Source organism: Gymnogyps californianus, chromosome 10 (genome assembly GCF_018139145.2).
Source record: "Gymnogyps californianus isolate 813 chromosome 10, ASM1813914v2, whole genome shotgun sequence".
Lineage (NCBI taxonomy): Eukaryota > Metazoa > Chordata > Aves > Accipitriformes > Cathartidae > Gymnogyps > Gymnogyps californianus.
The window spans coordinates 1808735-1827917 of record NC_059480.1 but is presented as its reverse complement, the minus strand read 5'-3'; the positions used below and the strand labels follow the sequence as shown (position 1 = coordinate 1827917).

The following is a 19183-nucleotide window of genomic DNA, read 5'->3' as shown; positions in this document are numbered from 1 at the left end:
TGTCTCTTGTGAATGCTACTTAAAATTTTCTCAAGTTAGGGTGATACACAGTCCTCTAAATGGTCCTCTGGTTTCTAATGTGATACATAGCATCAATTTTCAGGTAGTCTTAGAACCAGGTAACTTGCAGTTTGCTCGTCCTCTCTCTAAATGCCTGTTCTGTGTTTTTGTTTTTTTTCTCAAGAACTCCATGTATGGCATTCTCAGAACGTGGCTTATGTGGGTCTGCTTTCTCCTCTGCACAGTTTGTGTCTCTGTGGATTGTCATACGCCTCCCACGGTCCCACCAGCCTTTATTCTCTTGGCCTATGATCTATCGCAGACATGCACTGAAAGCTGATTAACATCTCTCATCAGGTGGATCAGTTATTGCTCTGTATCTGGCTCAAGCCAAGGGACTGTAGATGTTGGATTTCTTTGATAAGGTGCCAAAGTGACATTCTGATATCTGAGCCAAAGCACTGAGTAAATGCTTTTCCCATCTCCCACCATGGTAGACTCCCAAATCCCAGTACAAGCAACTTATTTCTATTACTTGGCTGCTTGCTACCAGGAATTATCTGCCCTAGCAGAAGATAGTTTGCTTTCTTTGTGTTTGTTAGGCTCTTGCTATTGCTTGCTCCCTGTAGAGAGAAGTATAAAACTCCTTCCAGGTGACATTTGCAGAAAAAAAAATCGATTGTTTATCAACATCCTGGCAATCAATAAATGCAGTGATAGGTGCAACTGTCTCTACTGGAGCTGAACCTTGATTGCTAAGTAGCCAGCTTTTTTGCTAAAGCCACGTGTGTCTGAAGCTTGGCTGTTTCTGTGGGGCCAAAGCATGGGTTGGTCTCTGAGCACAAGTCCTCGGAGGAGCATAGAGTTGCCTTGTGCTGTCCTGAGCCCTTCCCTTCCTTGGGACGGTGGTGCTTATTGCTCTGTGCTTATTCTCTCTGATCTGTTGGTCTCTGCTGTCTAATTGAGAGAGCTCTGGAGATGCTTGCGTGCATGTGGTCAGTGAGAAGCCAGGAAGGTGTCTGGTCTCTGGGTATTTGTACACCAAGCCACAGTTTCACAGTGAAGAGGTGAACCACAGGACAAGATACTCCCCCAAGTTCCTCACTCCAGAGGAATTCACCACCTATTTTGAAGTCTTAAGTCAAGTAGTGTCTGCTTGTCCGTCTTTGCTAAGCCCCTAGACTCTCCTTCCCTTTTCTGAAGTACCCCAGTGCCTGTATTATATTTTGCTCCCTAATTCTCTTGGCATCCTGGGCTTGGTGCTGGAGAAGATGGGCATGGAGGAGGAGGACCTCTTACAAGGCTTGGGTGTTCCTGCTACAGGTGTTGATGAACTTGCTTTCAGCATGCCATACTGGTAGGCATCTCCAGACATCCGTTGTGTTCTTCCTTCTGTGCTACCTCTGCCCAGCTGGTGCTGGCTGGTGGGCACAGAGCTGTTCCCTTTGCCTGGGACACCTGCAGGCTTTCACTCTTGCTTGAACCTGTTACTTGGTATCTCATTAAATGAGGGATTATAAAGATGGCCCTATTTGCACAGGGTTCCTGAGCCTGAGCCTTCCCATCTAACCAACTTTCAGATCTCCTACTGACTGCCATGTGGCCAAGATACACGCTCCCACAAAATACGGCTAGGAATGGAAGAGTTAACATCAGCAGCTTACAGACATGCTGGAGAGTTACATCATGTTGCTGTGGAAACTAACTTTCTGAAACCACAGTGATGTATGGTAAAGCTTTGGGTCAGCGGGTAATAAATTCTGTTTAAAAAGTGATTTTTTCCCCATCTGCTGATGTAAACATCATTAAGAGAAATGATGGCTGAGAGATGGATTTCTTTTTATATCAATTTTCAGACAAAGAAAATAATTTTTTTATAATAAAAAAGTTGCTGGAAATCAGAGTGTGCTATAAATAATAAAATAAAGAAAAAGCACTGGTGATGGAACAGAAATTTTCCCTGGTGATTGGTTTACAGCTTTCTGTGATTTAATGGGAACTTGCAGTTGCCTGTGGGAAGCTGCAGCAAAGCCCTGGATGGGCTCCGTAAGCCAACGCTTTGCAAATTGTAGCCTCAATCCCAAACTTCGAGGACTTCAGACCGTCATTGTGCTACAAGTCCTCTGTCATCAGCATGTTCTTGGCCTGCCTGTTGCTATTGAGGGGGCATGTTTCCGGCCTGCCTGCAGCAGGTCAGGGCCTGCTGTGATGCCACTGGGATGCTCGGTAAGATGTGGGGGTTTTTTGGGTTTGTTTTTCACCCTTCAGGATCCAGGAGGGTCTGGAGCGAGGCAGCAAAATGAGCTCAGCTTCCACAAAGCAGTGTGACGGTCCAGCTAACTGCAAGTGTGCTGCTGGGAACGCAGACAAAGGTGTCACCGTGATTAATGGGGTAATTAATAAGCAATTAATGTGCTTTAGAGCATGGTTATACCTTTTATCCCAGCCATCCACTCAGCAGTGATCCACTTTCTCTGACGACCAGGGTTCAGAGCAGGTTGAGCTGGAGATGATGCTTCCAGATCTCCTTGATGCCACCAAAAGCACCCCTGTGCAACTCTGCATTGGCGCAGCAGGGAGTCTGCTTTGGCGGGAAGGGAAGGAAATTTGGGGTTTTTTCCACTAATTGATGGGATTTAAAATGATTCAGTGCAATGCCTTGAAATGAGTGCTCTGAAATGTCCTTCTTTGGCAGCTTCTCCATTCACATCCCCAAACTCTCTGAAAGCTGGCCCATGTGCAGATAGCCCACCTGGCAGCACAAATTCACATTTCCCTGACCTACAGCGTTGCTCTCAGCTCATTCTTCTGCCTCTTTGTTCTCCCGGCTCAGCCTGCATTTTTACATGCCCTCCAGCAGCCTATGTTAGCTCAGTTCTCCATCCCGCCTGGGAGGGTTCTCTCAGTCGTATTAAAACCCATCAAGGTGTTATGCTGATGTCTAGAGCTGAGTAAGAAGTGTATTTTCCATTTCATGGCAAAATTCTGGAGTTTAAATATATTTTTTTGTTCTGAAATGTCCCTGTGAAACCGTTAAAAAATTGTTTACATATTTTGAGTCGATTTTGGCATTTAAAAGCGATTGGAATATAAGAGAAACTTCTAAGTGAAAAGTTGTTTTAGAATGAAAATCAAAGTATTCTGTGCCCTCAAAATAATGAAACATGATGTTTTGATGTTATCAAAACACTCGGGTTGTTTTTTTCATTTGGAAACAAGAATGTGTTGGTATTGACATGCCCTTGATTTTGCAAGAAATCAACGTTCTCCTGATGGAAAGTCCCCAAGCAGCTCTGGCAAGAGCAGCCAAACCTTGCCCACTTGTGTAATGCCATCCTTTTTGCTCCTCAGCCTCAAGGCTTGTGCTCTATGAGCAATCCCAAAGGCTGATAATTACTGTAGCTACTTCATAGACAGAGAGGGAATGTGATAGCCAGAAAATAACAATTCTTCAGTTGTGAGAGATGGGGTAGCCATGGAGGGCAGCCAGGGCTTGCTGAAGCACCCAAGTATCTTAGAGGATATGAATGTTATAATGCAGTGTAATAAAAAAAGAAATTAATGTGATAAAAAAATATTGACCAGGTCAACAAGAAGCAAAAGATACCACAGCTGTGACACGGCGGAGATGGGAAATTTTGCACTATGTTGTAGACTAATGGAAACATTAGCAGGAATGAAAGTTCACTGTTTGCTTTTAAAGAGGAAGGAGAAACGGATGTGTGAGATTGCAAGAAACCTCATCCCCCGAAGGCCAACACATGTGTGTCATTTGAGCTTGGTGTTTCAGGATCTTAAGTGATTTAAGTTGCCTCTGTTTATGAAGACCAGGTGCATCGCTGGGGAGCTGCCTGTGCGCTGCTCCGACGGCTGCTCCTCGGCAGTCCCCAGCCCTCTGCAGGAGAGGTGCTTGCTCAGGAGAACGCTTCTCTCGAGCACTTGGCTGAATTCGCTGTGGCTTGGGTCACAAGTGTGGAGACCAAGGTGACCCAGGCTGACTCCTCAAACTGTCTGCACTTGTAAGTGCACTCATAATCTTTTGTTTCTCAGGCCCAGCCTGGCATGTGGATATTTCAAAGGCCGCTTTTAGCCTGCCTATCTGCCAACACAGCTTGTCTACTGTAACCAACCTGTTCATGTCATCATTTACTGCTCCTCCAATATTTGTGTCAACTGTGATCTTTGCTGGCAGCAAGCTCATGTTTTCCGTTCCAGATCGCGGAGAAAAATCTCCAACAGTGCTGGGCTGAGAGCAGAGCTTTCCCTGAACCCTGCCTGAGCTCCTGGTTCCCTCCAGAGGCATCGGTGGCCTCCTCAGCTTTGGAGGGGTCAAGATTTCAAGTCAAGGTCCCCCAGTTATTTTACCTCCTTTTTGTCTGCCCAGCAGAATTACAGGATGTGCGCTGGAGAAATTGTTTGAGCTGTGGTCTTAGCTTGACAGCTGCGACAAGAGGGCGAATGATCTTTCTGTCAATGTAGTGAAGACCATTGCGTGCTATTGATTATTTCTTTTTTTTTTTTAAGCAGAATGCTCCATTCAAAGCAGTGTAAAATGCTGCTTTAAATATTAATGCTTTTCCCCACTGCTTTTCCCCTCTGCCCCCATCTCTTCCTCTTCTGCTGCATGTCCCCCAGACTGCTGGAGGATGTTCCCACCAAATGATTAGCAGGTTGAGGACAGTGCGTAAAACACTCAGCAGTGCCCCTTTAACGTGGAAGCAACTTGACTTTTATTGCCAGTGCTGAAAGCACCTACAAATGTAGATTTAGCATCAGCCTCCAGGCTGATAACTATACAGCTGTTACAGTTTTCTTTCTTCCTTTAATTTTTTTTTCTCTCCTTTGCACTAATGTAATGCTTATTTAGGAACTGCAGCCATCTGTGTCTGCTATGGATGGCAGTGTTAAATTTGCTATTGCTTTCTTTTCCCTGGTTTGATGAGACTCCCAGTGCATAGAAAATTTCCCAGGACAGCAGAGACTTTCTTTGATTGCTTTTTTGATAACCTCTGAAAGAGATTGTTCACAGTGCTCTTCGCTGGAAAAAGGTGGTCAGCTGGAGAGCTGAGGATCCTGCCTTACGTTGGGTTAACGAGGTGAGTTTATGAAGAGCCAGCCAGAAAAAAAAGTTGATGAAATTAGAGGTGGTGGCTCTATCTGCAAATAAAAAGGCAGGGAAGGAGGAAGGGCTGGGACCGGAGCCCTTCCCATTCCTCCGAGCAGCTTGTGGTTGACGGTGAGACGGTTCACATGGGAATTGGGACAGTTGCAGTACTCCAGGGATTTTTTTTTTAATGTTTTTCAAGTGGAATAATTCTGCCTTGACAGATGGACAGGGACCTATCCCAAGTCAGCAATCTGGCCACCAGCGCGCGCAGCGGGAGGCTGCGGCACAGCTCCGTTCCAGCCAGGCAGAGCAAGGACGGGTGCGTGGCTTCGCCATCAGGCACTTGGCTATTTTTGTCAGGCAAGGCAGAAGTTGATTTCTTCCTGTTTTGTCGCTGAGTTGCTTGCAAATGGCTTGTGCTCACCCTTGTGAGAAAAGGTAAATCTTAAAAATATCTACATAGAGAAGAAAAAAATCTCTCTCATTTGGGCAAAGCCGTGTAGAAAGAGCTGCTCTAGACAGAGACCCCAGTCCGGCCAGTTACTTACCTTTTAATCCCTCTCTCTGATTTTGTTTAGTGTTTTCTCTGTCATCTGCTCCTTTAAACTCTCTTCCATGGGATCCATAGCTCCTCTTTGCACCCTACGGCCTCTACCCTGCTGATTGCCCTCTTAATGGGAAAGTTAGTAAGTTTATCTGAAAATACTTTTCCATCTTACGGAGAATCATAGGGCCCAGGCATTAGATGGTGGAGGTGCTGCTTTATGGTTTATGGGAGCTGAGGAGATGGGTCATGTCTGACCATAAAGCCTTTGGCTGCCTCTGTTTGGGTACCCAGGACTGTTCCTTGGCCCCTGTGCATACTCCCCCTCCAGAGTAGGCTGTCTGTCTGCAGGCTGTCTATTTGAAATGGCCTTGCAGTCTCCCAGGATGGGGCGAGGTTTTGCTCGGAATGGTGGTAATTGGCCCAGTTCAAAACCATGACAGGGACCGCTGCAGTCATGAGATGGTGGAGTTGGTCAAGTTCCAGATGTCAGGAAAGTTGGTTTAGTTTTCTAGGATGCCTGAAGGTCCCTGTGTGCCTGAAGTCACAGACTCACTGGAAGCTCATTAGCTGCTACCAAGACTTTTACTGATGCCTCTCCATCCTTTGAATCCAGGCAGTCGAGCACATGATCATGCCTTGCATGCTCAGAACCAGTCCCTGGGATGTGCCGCCAGCATCCCGCAGAGCCCATGGCGCGTTCAGCTCCCTGAGCTGGTGGCATGGATTAGTACCTGTAATGCTGAAGGCACACACGCACACCACTAACACTTGAGAGCCTTGCAATATGGTTTTGCAGCTGTCAGCATGATGAATGGATGTTATGTTTTATTTCCTGCTTTATCAAATACTAATTATGTATATGATAATTCGAAGCATCATGGTTACTTTTGGCTCATTTGTTTTTCAGTCTCTAGAGACATAACGGGGTATTTCTATCCCCCCCACTCCCATTCTTGAAATTCTGCTTTAATTGCTTCTCTTTGGCTTTTGCTTAAGGTTTCCTACTCCGAATGGGTCAGTGTATTGATCCTGCACTTTGATAAGGTCAGCAGAGATCAGCTGTGACATTTCAAAGAGATTTGCTCCTCCCCTAATGGGCTTAGTCATCAAAGAGTTTTACAGGGGACAGGGCAGGGGAGAGATTGAATTTAAATTCTTACATATGTTTATTTAGGCAGTCCTGCAAGGCTCTGAATAGCGATATCACTTGAGAGGCTAGAGCATCTGACGTACAGGTTACAAACTCTGTATATGATACCGACCATCGTAAAAGAAAAAAAAAAGCAACAAAACAAAAAAAAACCCCAAAAACTTCATTGACCCTCCATGTCTATGACCCACGTTACAGCAGATGCTGTCCAGGTAGCTGGGTGAGGTGGTACTAACTGATCCCAAAGGGTGCAGGAAAACGGTGACCCCCACTTTTGGCACATCTGCAAACCCTGGGCTGTGCCTCCACTGTGGTGTCTCCAGCCGCAGCTAATATCTGATGATTCAGAGGAAGGTGAGAGGGGGAAAAAAAAAAAAAAAATAGCAAGCAACATCTGTCTGGCCAAATGAGCCTGGAGGAGGAAAATAAATAAATGAATTCCTTCCTTATGTCTGCAGGCAACCAGCTGAGGTCTTGGGGAATGAGACCGGACTACAGCTACTGGCTTAATGAGGAGCTCCAAGGCTGAGCAGCAGATAATGCAGAATTTCCTGTTCTTGTCATGGCTGAGGGGAGAAGGAAGGGAGCAGGGGCACGAAGGTATGCCCTGCGCCATCCAGCCCTGCTCCCTCCGAGCCTGGGATTTGGAATTTCTCCCAGGAGCTGGATTAAAGCCTAGCTGTTCAAAAGTTATCTGCTGCTAGGCTAACGATGTCAAACGAGGAGGATCCACACCCTTGTGAGGTCCTCCAGTGTTCGGTTTCCCTCCCTGCTGGGAAATTGCACTGTATTTTGGGATTTATCTGACCTGAACTTCCAGGCATTGAATCTTGCCATGTCGTCGTCAAAAGCCTGGGAAGTCCCCTGCAACCCAGGATATTTCCATGTTTGAGATGTCTGGACATCCTGTGATCTCTTAAGCAACCCTTCAACAAACTGAACAAGCTGAGCTGAGTTACGAGTTTTTCCAGCTCTCAGCCATGTGTCTGGCCTCCATTTGAATGCTCTCTGGTGTCTCCCCTCCCTGCATGGATACCAAGGGCTGGGGCACAGTCTGTGGGGGAGCAGGCGGTGAGAGAAGGCTGTTCGCACATCGTTGAATCTTCAGCAGCTTTGTTGTCGCCCCCGAGTCCTGCTTGGCCAGTCGCCCATCCCCGAGGCAGTGCCTTCACAGGGTCGAGCAGCTGGTGCTGAGCCCAAACCTACAGAATCCTATGTTAACCTCACGTGGTCCAGCAGGCACGCTTGCCCATAGCCCCACAGCTCTCCTGGAAGGGAATGTGTTGATGTCGCCTGCCTCTGAGTGGCTCATGAGGTTGCTGAAGAAGGGATAGTTGTATTTTCTGCCTAAGACATCCCCGCATCTCCTGGAAAAGCTCTGTAAACGCAGAGCTATAGTATGCTCTGCACTAGGGCTCTCTGAGCCTCTATTTAAAATGCTGGAGGGGGTTGTTTTTTTCATATTGAGTCATGTAAATGTGGGTAAAAGGGGGGAGCAAATGCAAACGGCCAGGGAAAGCCTGGTTCCTGTCCTGCTTGGATGAATATTCACTTGCTTTCCATGGAAGGCATCTTTAGTCCTTGCTGCAGTCAGTGCTTTCTGAGGTGATCTCTCACATTGTAAGTAGCTGTAATTTGCATTCCTGGTTCCCAGAGGTGCTATCTTGCATTTGGTTGCATCAGAATGCATTTTTCCACAGTAATATACCTAGGCAGTGTAGATCAGGGGTGAGTAGCTTGTGGTCAAGCTGAACAAAACAGCCTGCGTGTTATGTTGTCCGCTTCAACCACGTACGAATGTTTATCCTCTTGAATCCATGCTTGGTCACACGGATCAAGGGGCCCTCAATCAGGGGTAGACTCTGTTGACACCTTATAGGATAGGGTGACAAAAATGTATTTAGTGGCTCTATAACGGACCATGAATCCTGCCCCTGGTGTCTGATCTCGTTTAGCCTACTCTGTAACCTGCCCTGTTCTCACCATTACTTACTGCGTGACCTCTCTTTCTGCTGTCTATAAATGTTTGCAGCAAAGAGTATCACTCCAGCAAATGGTGGATAAAATGTCGAATGATGTGGACAGAGAGCAGAGCATTGGCATTGATCTAAACTGCCTGGAAGTCCCTGCCAATCCCAGAGCAAAAGCTTTTTGTCGATATTTTCGGACTAAGAAGTGAGGCCGTAAAGTTTTCAGGGTATCCCAGGCAATGGCAGAGGAATTCAATCAGGCTGTCTTATCAGATTCTCTTTGTCTCGCTTATCTTTCCCTTCTCTTCTCTATCAGGGTAGGAAATGCCTTCTCTAAAGGGTTGGTTACGCATTGTTACGATGGGCAGCTGCAGCCTTTAGCAGAGCAAGCAGATAGGAGACTATGAGGTAACTTAAAAATTCAGCTGCTTTATGAAACATCTGGCCCCCAGGTCCTCCCCAGCTCCAGTCTCGCACACCCTTGTGCCTTTGAGCTCACCGTCAGATTCCCCAGGTGGGAAGGACGTGTTTCTTGCCTGTCCTATGCACACAGGCTTCTTCTCCATGGACAATTTCCAACGTACTGGTCTTGAAATGCTCCTGGCTGCTGCTGCTCTTGGAAGCACTGGGGAGACATCTGTCAATGTGAGCCCACAGAGGGAGGCTAAGGGTTGGTCACTTATTAAAAACTTTAACTACCTTTTTCTCACCTGGGTGTGAATTATCTCGAGGAACAGAATAGCTTTGGGTATTCTGGCTGTGGTCCCAGCCGTAGCCCTGCAAATCCTATGTAGCTCAGTCAAGGTAGAGCAGTGTGAAAGAGCAGAATCAAGCAGAAGGTCCCTTGCAAGCTGGGATGTCACCAGACCATGCAGAGGATTAGGTTTTGTGCCATACTCAGGTTAATGCTTTGCAAACACTATTTCCAGACAAGAAGCGATAGCTCCAATAATGTTTACATTTTAAAAACTGAGGATGAGATCCTTAGGTCTTGGAGTGGATGGAACACGACAGTGGAGTCCTCAGAAGTGGATTTGAGATATATAGCTGCCTTGTTTCTGTCTGGGGTATTGTATGAGTTAGAGTAGTCACAGGGCTACCACAGTTAAGAGTTTGAGGTACCTCGGTATCACCAAGCTGAAGGGTGCTGCAGGGGCTGTGATGGTACCCTGAGTCCTCTCGAGGACCTTTCCGTGTGCTCCTGGATGCTGTGGCACGGCGCGAGCTGCGTTGGTGGTGGAGCTGCAGTGAGTAAGGTGCAGGATGGGGCTTGAAATGCCTTGGGAAGCTGGTTTGCCAAATGTGGCTTGGGGCTGAGTGTCGATGGGGCTGTAGACATCTCCCTGCCAGAAGGCATCTGCGGGCAGGCAGCTGAGATCTCCCTCTTTTCCCTTCCTTATCTTTCACTCTACTGCTCCTGTTAAGTTCTCTTCACTGCACTCACCCTAATGGTCCCTCTCTTGGTTTATGTCCTTCAAACTCTTCCCTTTAAACACTTAGTCATCACTTAGCTAAACTACTATATACAAATATAGCTCTTTTGATCTTCCTACATAAATCAATACCTCCTGCCCTTTAATCTTTGTAGTAGCTTTCTCTGAGCTCTCTCCAATTTACTGTCTTTGAAAGTGAGTTGTCTTTTGCGCCTGATCCTCCACAATTTCAAATTTCCTGAAGCCCCAGTGCTTGCCCACAGCAGGAATACGTGGTGGCTCCTTGCCACCTCCATTAATCTTCAGGTGGTATGAAGTGTTACATACAGAGCATCTCTTGTCTCCTTGGACTGGTGTGGCTCTTCACAAGCAGCCTCAGCCTGTGCTGGAAGTGAACTGTGATGCAGGCCAAGCTCGTGTTCCCAAGGCAGGTCTTAGAGGACACTGAAAGGCAAGGCACAAGCCAGCCTCAACGCTGCTGTGCCATTTTGGGGTGAAGGACAGTTGTCCCACTTGGGGTATGGAACAGGATTTCTGCAGTAATTGGTGGCTGTAGAGATGAATCCCACATTCTCTGCCACAATACAGCAAATATGTGACATAGGTACAAGCAAGCCCAAGATGAGTGAAGGGAAATGAGCTGCAAGTAGCAGCTATTTGTCCCTTCAGAGTGGGTGATGTGGGCATCCCTTCCTGAGCGAGGCAGCTAACTCTGCCTGGCTGCTGCTGGGGCATCTTCATCCACAGTCGGTGGGGTTAGATCACAGGCTTAGCATGAAGCTGGACTTGGGACACCCGTCCAAGGCGCACGTGGGGTGAGAGGCACTTGTCATTGCTGTGGCAGGGAAGGATTGCCTCTTGTCAGCTGCTTGGCTGGAGCCATGGGAGCACCAGGAGTGTCCTGCTGATGTACAGTGGGAGGTAACCTCATGCCTTGATTTAATGCAGGTGTCAGACACTGAGCCCAGCTCACGCTTTATCCCAAGTGTTTAGCCTGTTCGTTATGTTACATTTGGTAAATAAAACTGTCAGCGAAATGGTCTTGAGCATGTGACCGTGGCTGTAGGGCAAGAATTAAGGCTCTCTGTAGGGCTTGAAGAGACCATTGTGCAATTCCTCCCCCTCTCCTTGCCCCGACTGTTACCTCCAGCTACCCTGGGACCATTCTACCCCTGGACTGGGAACGCTGGGAAAGTCATTTAAAGCTATTACAGTAAAAAGTCTTTTTTTTTTTTTTTTTTTTTCTTTCCCCTTTCAAATGAAAGGTTTATAATAGCAATAAACCCCTTATTTTAGCATCTCGTTATGGGTCAAATAAAAGCTGGTCAGAGCATGAGACAGAGGATGTCCCCACTCTGCTCATCCCCACTGGATAAATGTAGTAGTGCTGCCATGGGCCATATAGCTTAATTAGTCACTATTCTCTGCTGTTCCTAAAAGGGAAAAAAACCCCCCAACTTTGCAAAGCTTAGGCAGGCTGTCTGTGTCATATTTCCTGTGTTCTTAGAGGTGTTAATGAATTCATTAATCACTTAATGGCAAGGAGGGTCTTCAGGGACCAGCATCGCAATTTACTGCTCCCAGGAGGCAGACTCTCTCTGTCACTGATCTAAAGTTTCAGCTCCACTAATTTGTGCCAGCAGAGCCGCTGAGCTTCTGCCTGCAGCCCTCAAAGCACACGCAAACCTCCCAGCATTGTGGCTACCAGGAGCATCGCAGCGGCATACAGAGTGATGGGGGCGTGCATTTGCTGGGTAAGGTCTTGCAATGAATAATGTTCTGGCTCCGAAGTGTTCAGAGGCTGAACAGGCCAAAGGAAACATCTCCCCACCCTCGCGGTTGTGTTGCTTTAATTTTTTTTTTCCACTGAGACAGGTTTCCTGAAAAACTACTGCAAAAGCTCCTTCTTGCAGTAGGCTTGGGAGGGCATCGTGAGCCTCAGAGGTTTCTTGCTGACTTAGAGGAAATATAAGCTATGGCAGTGTGGCTGTATAATCTGGCCTGGGACTGCAGGCTATGCTGTGAAATGAGTCTGTGAATCTTTTCTAATTGAAGAATGTCAAGGTGATGTATTTTGACTGAAACTACCAGTTAAGATGTGAATTTGAATGTTTGCGTTTCTGTTCCTCAGAAAATGTTGATTATTTCAGTCTCTCACCCTTGTTGCAGGAGAGCAACTGATGCCAAAGTTCCCTACAGAATGGTTCTTTTGGCTTATTTCTGATCACACGACAGTTCAGTGAGAGGAGGACGTGAACAGAGCCCTCCTCTCTGCTAATTCCCTTCCACCAGCCTGTCATCGCTTTGCAATTGCACCTTTTTAAAGGTTTTTTTCTCCCTGTTTTTCTGTTCTCCCCTTTAACTTCTAGCGCTGATTTCTCTTTCTATCTTTCTTCTTAGTCTGTTACTTTCCCCAGATTGAAAGCCAAGGGAAGCGAAGTACGTAAGATGAGGGGTAGCAGGGCGGGCAGAGCCCGTGGACCGTGGCTGTCCGTATGCAGGCATTTGCTCCCCATCCCTGGTAGCCTCCTGGGTTTCATTCCCCACAGTCATGTTCTGTGCTGAACGGTTAGCGCAGGGATGCGTGAGATGAAAGGCGGGAGAGAAGCTCCATGTCGGACTGAGAGAGGAGAAGGAGGGAGAGAAAGCAGGAATACAAAACCACTTCATCATAGAAGACACAAAGGGATGCAATTTCAATAAATGCCAGATGGTCAAAATTAACCAGAGACATGTAGAGCCCTGCATGTCCAACTGTTTGCTTTGGCAGGGAGCCTTCAGCTTTTTAAATGAGAGTCTCCCAGGCGCCCTCTTCTTCTCCTTGGCTTTACTCATCCCCTTCACTCATCCTCTGGACCCCTCTTCTTACTCCACCCTTCTTCTTCTCCTTTTGGTCTCTTTCCTGGCCTCTCATCTCCTACTGCTGCCCATGATTCACGTTGCACCTTAAATGCTGCCTTACGTAAGAGCGAAGGTTGTCCCGTGCATGGGAACCAGCCTTCTTCCATTGTGAAGAGATGTCCCTGTTCAGTAGCAGGTTTGTTGAACGTGGGCGCTTACTGCATGGCCAGGCAGAGCGCATGCATCCTGCTGGGGTATCGAGATGGTACCTACGTGGGGTGGCTGCAGGTGCAGGAAGACCACTGCCAACACAACCCCATAGAAACACTGGAGCACCCCGGCTCTGGTGGTGTCCTTCCCGTGAGCGTTAGCTTCTTCCTCCCTCCCCGGGGGCTCGGGTCAGCCTTTATTTTTTTGGTTTGGCTGGAAAGCCAGCAGGATCCCTTGCAAGCAGAGGACTCAGCACGTGCCGCTTACTCCAGCAGAGTGGGGGGACCTGGCGTTGTTAAATTTGAGCACCACCACATGACACGTTGCTCCAGACAATGCAATCAGGAGGGCCCTCGTACACCACAGGCGGAGAGATCCAGCTAACGACGGGCTCTTTTGTGTGCGTGTGTGCTCTCTGCGTTTGAAACATTTATAATTCTAAATTGCCTTCTACACATTTTACAATAATTACGACTAGTGTTTGCCTTGTTATCTCCACAGTTACTAACAAGAATGCCATCATTATTCCAGTCATTAGCAAAATGGATGTTGTTGTCCGGAGTTGCCGGCTGTGGGACTGCTTTCAGGAGGAGGTTCGTACTCTCCAACCTTGCTTGCTCTGTTTTTCTTACAGGGCGATATTGTTGTTCTCAGTAGGGTTGAATCTAAGGAGGTGAAGGGGGAACGGAGATTACGTGGAGAAGAATTGCCTTGAGGGAGTGCTGGTGGGTGTCGAGATTAGCAGTGGTGAGCTCAGGGAAGCTGCTAATGGCAACATCAGTAGAAATTAGAGAAAAAGCAGCCGTTTCCCCATGGTCCTTCTGTGTTTGGTGTGTCTTAGGTCTGTTCCTGGCAGTACAGCCTGATACCTCTCCCTTTAAGTCAGTGTTGCTTGGACCTGAAGAGATGCTCTGATGATGGAGATACGCGGATGAAGGGGAAAAGGCTGGAACTAAGCTGACAGCACTCAGCCGCTGTAAGGTGAGTCCAGCAATGTGCAGTCCCGTTGCCTGCACGGTGGTACCCATCTCATTATTGGAAGCTCCAGCAGAGATTCTGGACCCACTGGGTCTCCCTTGATAAACAAACAAAAAAAGACAGATTGGGTAAGTTACGTTTTTCAGTAAGAGTATTTTTTTTCTGTGGCCTCCCTCCCAAAATTTGGCAACCCTGAAACATTTGGAAATTCATTTAGATTTCCCTCATTTCAGGGGGAAGGTTATGGGAGGGAAATTGTACCCCCCAAAAAAGTCCTGCTTTACCTTGATGCCTTCTGTTTCATGTCCTAATGAAAATGTTAAACTTCATATTTCAACTCTCGCATACATTTTTCTTGAAATCTTACCAAACTTTACAGATGCTTGGTGACCAACTGAAGCATTTTGTTTAAGTTGAGTAATAGGTTTTATTCAAACCCAAATGATTGTTTTTCTCATTTTACTAAAAAGGAAGTGAAGTATTTCTTAATTTTCCTTCAGTTTTTGAACTCTTGGGGGAACCAGAACTGTTAAGGATCTGTCTCACTATGAGACTCCAAAGGGAAGGTCTTGTTGGCTTGGAGTGTAAAGACAATATGCACAAACACAGAGGCAGGTAACAACCAAGGTTGGTTTGGGTTTTTTTCCCCAAAATCTTGATCTTTTGCACCACTGCAAAAATTGCCACATTCTCCCACGGTTCATTCTCACAAGGCTTTGTTTCTCAGTGTTTAAAACTTACGTCTTTGCAGGACAACCACGTCCTCGGTACTTTTTAACTACAGAATCACATTGGTTGTCCTTGTTTTTTATAGGAAGCTAGGGAAAAATATTTATGGGCATATTTTCCTCCTTTCTAAATGCAAATTATTAATTCAAGGGAAGATGTATAATTGTTTCCTGATATTAGGTATTTTTAGGTGTGCTCACATCTGAATGCTAGCAAGCAGGCCTTTTTCCATTACACTTTGGAAAGAAAAACAAATTTCAATGGGATTGTATTTGCTGAATACTGATTAAGTAACTGAATAGAATTTAGAGTTTACATGGCAAATAAGGTATAAAATGTGACTTACTGAGTTAAACTATTTCCTGTATCTTAGAAGACTATCACCAGATTAAATCGTAACTATGATAAAATACAACTCATAACGCAGATGATAGAATAATGTTCCTTATACTGAAAAAGGAATTTTTCATGTTCTACCAAACTTGGAATACAGCAGAAGTAATGTACATGTATAATGAATGACCCAAATCTGCTACAAAACAAGTCATCTGTGTGTATATCGAATTACCCCAACGTGTGATATTTAAAACTTTTATTAAGGGTCTCTTTCAAATCTTGAGTAAAGTCAAAAGAAAAAGTGATCTGTGATTTCTGTGGAAGTCAGCTTGTCCCCAGAGATGATGCTACTGAGACAAAATTAGGACAGTGTGGGTGATCCCATAGGCCAGATTCACAAATTTTAGGCACAAATAGGTGCCTGATTCTTGGTCCAGACCTTCAAGTTGTTCTGGTTTGTGACATTTAGAGGAGAAGATCTTGTTCCTCAGGAGTTGTGGTTCACATCAAGAAAACCTGTCCTGCCCTGTTCCACCTCTCCACCTTTCAATGTGTGTAACCTGAAGTGGCCTCATAGCTTGATTTTAGCATGCTGTTGATACACAACCCTATGGTATTAACTCATATGACCCCGATCCCACAGATAGCATGACCACGATGCCTAGACATCAGGCATCTTTTGGTGGCTGAAACTCAGATTAAGAACATGACCATGTTGGGAGGTGGGGAAAAGAGGAAAACTGAACTATATCCGCAGCTTTGAATGAGGGCTAAGTGGATTATGGGCTGCACCATAGAAAGGAGGATTGGCTGGAGTGAAGGCAGCCAACTGGAGTTTTGTGACCAAAAATGTGCCTTTTCATGTGGGCCTGAGCAGCCTTTTCTTTTGAGAAAGACCTTGCTATTGCCCTGACTTTCTTACATTGTCTTTGGGCCATTTTAGTTCACTGGTACCTGGAGGTCACTTGAGAAGTGGACCTTGAGCAGTATGCTCACAGAGGGGCAGGTTTACATTGACAGCTTGCAATGCTGCATCTGTGTGAGGCAAACTAGATGTCTGTGTTGACTTTAAACCATCCAGCTCTGTGCGTTTACCTTGGCGTAGCTGTGATCTCCCACTGCAGTGCAGGGTTTAGAGTGAGTCTGGATGCTAGTGAAGAGCAGGCAGGGAACTGTGCTTGAACAATTACTCTGGAAGAATAAGAGAGGGCTGGTGGCCAGTTTATCATCATCTTAATATGGTCAGCTGTTGCTGAGGGAAGTGTGCAGAGCTTCACCCTTCTCAAAAAGTCCTTCACCACTTGGCCGTTGCAAAAAAGGGCAACGGTTTGAGCTGTGGTAGGCTTGGGGCTTCGACAAGATGAGCTGCAATGCTTTAATGATGCATTTCAGTCTTCAGAAAGCTCTAATTGATCTTTGATGCAATAAGCCCAACTCCTCAATCGGATAAATCTGTCTATAAATCTGAAGATCTGTCTTGGTTGATAACCCCAAGTGCTTGAAAGGAGACAAGACTACCGTTTTTTGGCAGCGTTTATCTGTACTAGAAGCTCTCCAGTGCTGTCCTGCATGTCCTCTGGCATGCAGCATGTGGCCCATGGCCTGGGAACATCTGAGCAGACCCTCTTAAGGAGGTTGGACTTAGTGACTTGAGTGTCCTGTGCCAACCCAGGATATTACTGCTCCCACTAAAGCACTGGTAGTAGCGTTACAGTGACCAGAGACCCAGGTCCTGTCATACTGGACTCTCCATTTGTCTCTGGTCAGAGACACTGCTAAGGAACTATGCTTAATTCAACAAGATAAAGAGGGCAAGAGAGGCAGAGGGATTAAAACTAGGGCTGAGTAGCTGGGAGTTGCTGTTGCTCTTGTTTATGCTGAGTCTCTCCGTGGGGGATGTTCTTCAGTTTGTCTCAGCGTGCCGAGAGTCCTTTAAGTGAGAGGCTGCGGTTTACAGAGTCAACAGATTTAAGCAGGCTACGAATATTAATTATTAATTACTCTTGGAGAGTGCTATACATTAGATTGGTGAAGTAGTTAACAGCTCTGCCTCCTCCTCCCCGCAGACACGGTCTTGCTGTCAGATTTCTCTCCCTGACTAAGACCCCAGTGCTAGAATTAGGCCAGAAACTATTTTCCAGTTGAGTGGCTTTTAATGGGCTCTCCAGACTTGTTCTTTGCATCCCGTGAGCGACTAGATATGTGGAGAGGAGAGACAGTGGGATTGATTCATACTGTAAGAAGTATTAGGGTTTTAACTAAGTGGGGCTTGGTGCTGCTGGAGCTTGTATCTCGTTCTCCAGAAGCGCCCGCTAATTACCCACAACATAGGGCAGGGCTCTGCTGTGGAGAAGCCTGTTTGCAGGACTCCTGAGGGAAGCTGTATTTCTCATGAAAGGCACAGCAGCAGTCTTTTTTGGATCATCACTTGCAGAGAGAGCATCTTACCGGGGGCTCAGCATGTTTCTGGGAGTCCCTCGTCCACCTCAGTTACGGCAGAATGAATGGTGTTTTGTGTAATGAGCGTGATGGTTTGGAGATGGTGGCATATCCTGGCTCTCTGCAGATGTTAAGGAGGTGTTTGAGTGTTGCTAACAGATTTTAAAGCCATTAAGGTGCTGCTTCCTTCCCGGGATGTTCCTCTCTGTGTGATGCAGCATGTCTTGGCTGGGGCACGTGCTACGTTAAGGTCACCCACACCTTCTTGTCATCTGAAGTTTTGCCCATGTGAAGGGACTTGCCATGGGAGAGGAGTGCCACAAGGGAAGGCACTTTGGGGTGACACTGGGGGGTCTTGCGCTGAGCTAAGCCAGCGTAGCTCTGCTGGCTTTAGGTGTATGTCTGAGTCTGGGCGGTGGTGTCATACAGCATTGATGGAAAAGACACTCCAAAATGAGAAGCCAACAGCAAGCTTCGAGTCTTCCCTGGCGGCCTCCATAGCTACGCGAGGTGCTTAGCCCTGCTTCCCAGTTCTCCTTTCCGTCCTTCACCCACGCTTCAGCCTCGCATCTCAGAGCAGTGGCCTGGCTGTGGAGCTGGAGGCTGAGCAAAGCCCTGCGGGTGGGAGCCAAGCAAAGGATGAGCCACAAGCCTCTGGGGAGATCCAGCTCCCCATTGACTCCAGCTCTTGAACTGTTTGGGTTCCTCCACCTCCTGGGATGAGTCCCTGGCATGGTAATCTGGGATAAAGCACAGTCCTAATTATGGGAATCACTCAAGCAGCAACAAAAAGGGCAGCGGAGAGGAGGCTTGGGAGCTCCTTCTGCAAGAGGAAGGAATATTGTGATCTGTTAGCAGCTGACTTGTTTCCAAACACCTAGCCCGCTTTGTTCGTGCGCTGTATTAAATAGCCTGCAGAATTTAATTCCTCTGGGAAAAAACCCAAAACAAAACAACCTCCCCACCCCCAAAGTGCAGCAATGTTGTAATTGGGCTGTGACAAAGCTGAATGCCTCCTGATCGGGGAGGGGGGTGGTTGTTTGTAATTCCGCATCGTAAGAGAGACGCGGCGCGATCCTCTGTCTAGGCAGACAGTTTGGCAGGGAAAGTCACAGCTGGGTGATTCCAGCTCCCCCAAGCCAGGGCTTTTAAAGTGAAAATGCTGACAGATCCGCAGCAATAGCGGGCAGGACTATCATAATTTATTTTTAATGCCATGCTGTCTTTAACTGTGCAATTTCCTCCAGGGTGTTTGCTTTGAGATTGCGAGATAATTACATCTCAGAAACCAGGGTAATTACAGTTAACAGCCTGAAAAAGTGAAGGCCCCCATTTCCACACCCCCCCCCCCCCCCCCCCCGGCGTTTTTCCACCGGCGTTCCTCGCGACTGCCCCTTCACATCGTGGCAGCACCGGCGAGGAAGTCAGTTTGGCACAGCGCTG

At 46.9% G+C, this 19183-nt stretch overlaps 1 long non-coding RNA gene across 2 annotated transcripts in view; it reads left to right on the top strand.

Annotated features, from left to right (window-relative positions):
• LOC127020328 (uncharacterized) overlaps positions 1-19183 on the top strand; it is a 47079-nt gene that overhangs the window by 18133 nt on the left and 9763 nt on the right. For both annotated transcript variants that reach the window (XR_007767057.1, XR_007767058.1), the window contains exons 2-3: positions 13760-13851; positions 14100-14239. This is a non-coding gene — a long non-coding RNA (uncharacterized LOC127020328). The remainder of the gene's footprint in view (positions 1-13759; positions 13852-14099; positions 14240-19183) is intronic.